This window comes from Bison bison, unplaced genomic scaffold (assembly GCF_000754665.1).
Source record: "Bison bison bison isolate TAMUID 2011002044 unplaced genomic scaffold, Bison_UMD1.0 scf7180017864329, whole genome shotgun sequence".
Taxonomy (NCBI): Eukaryota; Metazoa; Chordata; class Mammalia; order Artiodactyla; family Bovidae; genus Bison; species Bison bison.
This window is the reverse complement of record NW_011494901.1, coordinates 6165623-6172303: the sequence shown is the minus strand read 5'-3', so window position 1 is coordinate 6172303 and position 6681 is coordinate 6165623.

The following is a 6681-nucleotide window of genomic DNA, read 5'->3' as shown; positions in this document are numbered from 1 at the left end:
CCTGATGTGAAGAGCTGACTCATTTGAAAAGACCCTGATGCTGGGAAAGATTGAGGGCAAGAGGAGAAGGGGATGACAGAGGATGAGATAGTTGGATGGCATCACCAACTTGATGGACATGGGTTTGGATGGACATGGGGTGATGGACAGGGAGGCCTGGCGTGCTGCAGTTCATGGGGTCACAAAGAGTCGGACACGACTGAGTGACTGAACTGAACTGAAGCCTACCCCAGACATAGTCATCACAGTCTGCAGGGAAAGCATCTGAGAATCTAGATTCTTAAATAAGTGCTCCAAAGGAGTCTTATGATGAGGTACTTTTGGGTAATACTACTATATAGGTTATGGTCTCTACAGTTCCCGCAACACTCATTTCCTATTCTTTGAAGCAAAAACTGGGGTGACCACGTTCAAGCAGGTGCTTGAAGTTCTTATTGTCTTCATAAAACTGCTCCTTCACTTTTTAGAAAAAGTCAGACCCTTCAGTCATACCCCATATGATGCTTCCATAGTCAACAGTTACAGATTCAAATGGGTTTTAACATAATCTGCCAAGATTTCAAAATATCTAATGATCAGTACCATCTGGGCATTGACTAATCCAAGTAGACAAAGTATATATAATATAAGCAACCAACAGTTACTGTTTAGATATCAGCCCCTAGTATAATAAATAATGACTTTTATTTAAGTATAGTTGATTGACTTTATATATATATATATTCTTTTTCAAATTCCTTTCCCTTACAGGTTATTACAAAATATTATAGTTCCTGTGCTACACAGTAGGTCCTTATTGGTTATCTATTTTATATATAATAATGTCAATCTGTTACTCCTAAATCCCTAATGTATTCCTCCCCCTTAAATGATAGTTTTTTCAATTGGGAAGAATGCTGTCTTTTCAAGATTCCTTTCTACTTTATTTCTTGCACTCCATTAAAGAAGACTTGAGTTTGGTAAATATGGTGAAGGTAATGCCTGGTAATTTTGCTCAGGTTTGGTTAATACATCTTTCTCTGTTTAATTTGTTGCATGCTCCATGCCCTGACATCTTATTCTTTACCAGACCAGAAGTTTTTAAATGTGCAAGCCTATTGTGCCTGGGGAAAAATGTTGAACTTTTGCCTTTGTAATAAGATATGCTCCAATGACCAACTTTAGCAATTTAATATAGTTGAATAATAACTGAATGGGGCACTTTGTCACTCAGTCATTATTCAAGCTCCTACTGGGGGTGGAGAGAGAAGTTGCTGGAGGCCAGCTTATTCCTGGGGGAGCTCAGCCACACAAATCAACCCTGAGAGAATCTTTCAAGAAATAATGTTACAAAAAATCAAAAATTCCAGGAAATACAAGTCAAACTATAGATTTGCAAAATGCTAATAAGAGTTCAAGTTCAACTTGATAAAAATGGCAGAGTGCTTAGTATTCATTTAAGATATTTTTATACATGAAAAGTATGCTGGAAGGATAAAGCAATCGCCTGGATAATTCAATCTAAAAAATGCTTTGTAGGTGGACATGATCCAGATAGATGAGATCATTGCCATACAGGCCAGAGGTATGTGAAAATTCTCCTTCACCCTACATTGCATGTTACCTCAGATTCTGAGGCTATTCCAGTATTCACAATGAACTTCAAGCACCTGTATCTTGCTCTGATGTGTACACAGAGATTCTGCTGAAAATTTCAAGGTCTCTTATTTGTATGCAAAACTTTTAGAAGCCAAAGTTTTTGTTTTTCACTTTAGTCTGAGTTGTATTGTTTTGCTTTTTGGGATGCAGTATTTCAAGTGCAAAAGAAAAAAGCCAATTTTTCTTTTTTCTGTATCTAGGATCAGTGCTTCATTTGCCAGTGAAGAAAATACCCCGTGCAGACTTTTAATTTATGTACTTAGCATATATAATGTGTTCCAGAGTTTCCTGAAAGTTTATCAAAGGAAAACCCAGGCAGCCTGGCAGCCTTAGGGAACGAGGTTGTTGTCATTTGGGAAGGCTGCCTCTACTTCTGGAAAGACATCTGGCTGAGATGAGGCTGGGCCAAGGGTATCTGGTCAGTGACGGCTGCCTCAGTATCAGGATGGTTTCCCTGATGGTTCAGTAGTAAAGAATCCACCTGCCAAGCAGGAGATGGGGGTTTTATCCCTGGATTGGGAAGATCCCCTGGAGAGGGAAGTAGCAAACCACTCTAGTATTCTTGCCTGGAAAATCCTGTGGACAGAGAAGCTTGGTGAGCTACAGTCCATGGGGTCACAAAGAGTTGGATTTGACTTAATGAGTAAATAGCAGCAGCAGTGTCAGGATGGAGGCTCGCAGAGAAGACGTGATTCTCTTCTAAATACCTGAGCCCTGATCCTTATAACCCTACAGTCTTCACTTTTAATCCAGGTGTGGACATCACTACCAAAGAAGTCACTGAAGCTTCTGACCTCATCTCTGTTGCAAGGAAGGACCTCACTGGCTGCCTAGACCTTTTCCTTTTGAGGGATTCTTAGAAGACGCAGGAGAGTTGCAGGAGTTCGGGAAAGAGTTTCAAAAGGTGTAGGAAGCCCTGAAAGACATCATCAACAGAGGGCCAGAGACATCATGGAAGTGGCCGCTCATTGTTCACTTCCTCTCATAGCCCTCCCCTACCTACTTGATGCCAATCCCCAGGGTTTTCACAAACCAGGTTGAGGGACCAACCACAAGTCAAGAAAAACCCCCAGTTCTGTGACTGATATGTTAATTAAGGGACCTCAAAGGACTTTTACAATTGTTGATAACCTCTTACAGTCATACCTACTTATTGTCAACAAAAATTTTTCTCCTGTCTGAGATGTGGATAGAAAGACTTAGAAGCAGGGTAAGTGTTCAGTTCAGTAGATGTATTTTCTTGATAGTAGATCTACATGGCTACAGATAGAAGTTGAAAAACACATTTCCTAAAGGACTAATTTTCTCATATCAAGACTCTGGTTAGATGTCCCATGGTTAAAGGTCCCCATGTAGGAACCTTTCTCTATAACTTGTGAATGGACAGAGAAAATCCTAGTCTTTGCCTTGGATTTCATTTCAGGAGCTCTGCTTATCTAGAAAGATTCAGTGGCCCTGGCCCAAGGAATATTCAAAAGAATTTTGTTCCAATGGAAACAGAATCTCCTCTTCACTGTCTACCATGAACTTACAAAAAACAGATTGATTGCCCCATAGTGGAGCTGCCAGAGAAACGCTAAGCCACACTTTGGTAAATGGAGCTTCTCGTGAGCACCACATGGCCCTGGGGAAGCATCTGGAATGATCTTTGTTATTGTCTTCATGGCCTTACCTGACTCCTCAAATTCCTTCCATTAAGCCTGATCTGAGGACCACACCTCTAGAATCCACACCAGCTCAACTTCCTCATTCTGATCCCCATTCTTGTCATTTCTAGGGCCACTCTCAGCCTCTGTTCCTGATTTTACCTGTCCAACAAACCTTAGTCTCACCTGCCATTGCTGATTATTCAAGCTGAACACATGTCTGCTAGTCCCACCCAGGCCCAGGCCCATCGGGAAGGCTAACCTCATCCTAGCCCTTGTTCTGGCTCAGTGCCTCTGATGTCTGTTGCACAATTGGGCACCACAAGGAGCACATGACTACCATCGACAAAGACAAAGATGGAAAATATGAGCCATCCACTTGGCAACCATGTTGGCATCTTCTTCCATTCATGCTGCCAAGCTCTGACCAGAAAGATCCTGGACTGCTTATTGCCTAATGCGGTCAGTCCAGACCCAGGGTGGCTCAGGTCATGGCGGGAGGAGTCAGCTATAATGAGACTTATACACACAAGAAAAGGAAAGAAAAGGAGACCCAGACTCCATATCAGCTTATGCCCACCAGATTCAAGCTAAAGGGAGATCTAGAAAATCTTCATGAACTTAAACAGGAGAGTTTTATTATTGCTATTGTTATTATTATTTAGAAAATGGCCAAAAATATAGTCTAATTTTTTAAATGTTTGATTTTTCATAGGAAAAACTGAATGTGTTCTGTCCACAGAAAGCATGCATATGGCCTTTTTCCAGGAAAAAGGGAAGCAGGAAGACAGGTAAAGAAAATTAAGTAAGTGGATTAGGACATAAGCTGTAACAGTAGGGAAGAACTATATCATTGTTGCCTACAGAGTCCTAATCCTGGGTCCCAAATGACTCTGAAAACACTTTAAAGACAACAGGAAGAGAATTAAACACTGGGCTACATATTTATCTCATTTTATCCCCTCCCAAATCTTTCAAGTGTAGAGATATACTCCCCACCTTGCAAATAAGGAAACTGAGGCAGCCTGAAGAAGTAAAGGATTGTTCAAGGTTATAAAGCTACAAAATGATTGAGCTCACCAGATAGCAAAGCTCGCACTGTCTCTCATTAGGGACTGTCATTAATGTAGACAACTATCCTCTCCCTGAAGCATACGCCAAAAGAACTTCACCAACATTCCAAGACGATGTCATCAGGGAAAACACAGTCAAGTTACTATTGAAGGAGTCCTTCCAGTCCATTTCCCAAAACTAGTGTTGGAAGTGTTGGGAGGTGAGTTTGGTAATTGGTTCACTTTTAATAGATGATTTATTTTAAGCTGCCTGGTTTGATGATGCAACAAGCAGGGGAATGAGCTTGGTTTGAAGATAGATTTCTGATCTTCTGGGAAGTGTTTCTGCTTTAATAAGCTTTGACTCACCAAGGAAATTCCTAAGGACGTTTAGTCACAACCTGCTGAGCTGCCAACTCTGTAAATACACACATGCCCATATGCACACATATGCGTAGGAATACATAATTTTGTAGTCACGGCAGTGAATGCTGCTTTCATCAGGGAGCAAGCCATTGCAGTCAGCAGGGAGAGACTGTTATACGGGAAACTTTCCTTTCAAATTGGGTCCAGTGGTTGGTGGCCTGCAAATTAACTGACAAGAGATAAGTTAGCAGGAAAAGAGACAAGGTTTACTTATGTCCACACACAGAACTATTGATTGAGTTACCTATTACTCAGTAATAGGTAACTCAATCAATAGACTAGGATAAAAAGGTTTATATGCCAAGCTTAACAAAGGTGGTGGTGATGGTGGTGGTTATGCCTTCAAAGGGAAGGTAGAAAAGGTTCTGTGGGAGTTTTTGATGCTAATGGCTATGGGCAGTCTGCCTCTGTGGTGGCTAAATGCATAGGAAGCAACCATGGTGGGGAACAGGGAGCAGGCTAATTGCAGCTGTATATTCTGGAAACTGTGCTTGAGTCAAATAAAGGAATTTGAGATAAGATTTATTTCTGTATCTTTTTTCAACTTTAGGGGTTTGAAATGTGGCTCCCCACAGTTCCCCCACCTGAAGCATCCCTGAAAGTTTCAAAAGAATGGAGGCTTGGTTGATTGTTACAGAGAGAGAGAGATTTGGATTAGAAGTTGAAGGCAAAGAGATACCCAAAGGGAGAGAAAGACAAAATTGAACTGCCTTCTGAGTTCAGAGGGCAGCCAGTCAAGATTTCTAAATGTTGGGAGTTGGAGCACTTTTAGCGAGGATGTTAGTGGCAATATCATAGTCATGGCTATTTCCTAAAGCAGAGCATGGAAGATGCACGTGTTCTGGTGAATTTTCTGAGTGGGCCACACTGTTGTGCTGATAAATCCTTTGAAGTTATAGCATGTTGTCCAGCTTCATCTCACAGGGCTTCAGGAAAATGGTAGTTTTAGTTCACAGTGATGCCAAGTTGGGAGTGGGAGAAAAACTTAATTACCAACGAAATGTGTAAAAGAGCAGGTAGAATTCACAAAGAGATGAAAAATAGCTCTGAGACAGTGAACAGGACACAGATCTGGTAACATACTAAGGTAGGTTATTATTTTCTGATGAAACATACAATTTCTTTCTATAACCATCCCTATTTTGATCAAAGATTATCAAAGGAAGATTATTCTTGTTTACAAAATAAATCTAGTCTCATTAAATTTGGTCCGATCATTTACACAACTGCAGCAAGATTGTTAATTGGACCACAAAGGCCTTTTAAAGTTTGCTTTGCTGGAACTTTTGTAAGGAATCTCAGAATGGACATTTAAATGCCTCTTGATGCTTGTAAACCACACCATGAAGTTATCAGATTTAATCTGTCTGTTTACAGATTTGGTGATTTCCTTTCTTCTTGAGGTTCCCAAAATATTCTAAAGTTTCCAGGCCTGCCTGAAAGTGACTTTCCTTACTCACATATAAATCCATAAGTCAGGTACCAGACCAGTTTTTCCAAAAGGGTTTTGTAAACACTGACTTCATAAAGCAATCTTGATTCCTGAAAACTGTTTGGTCATATCTGAATCTATGCACCTGGATCTCAAATATGATATTCCAGTTAAAGCCTTGGTGACATAACCAATTTTCTGAATTATGTTCTGTTACAAAGAGAACAGATTCCTATTGAACTTATACAAGCAAGTATTTTACAATGAAAATAAGAATATTCAGTAAGAGTTTCTGAATTCTGGAGGGATCAGGTAGGAAGAAAACAATAAATGTTTCTTTTAGTTTGCAAAGATATAATCTTCTAAATTGTTGTGAGTTATCCATAGCTTAGGATAAAATAGAAAAGGGTTTCCTTATATCCAGAAAAATAAAACATTTAAGAACAATAATATCAATAATATTTAGGTATACAAATATAACGTAGGG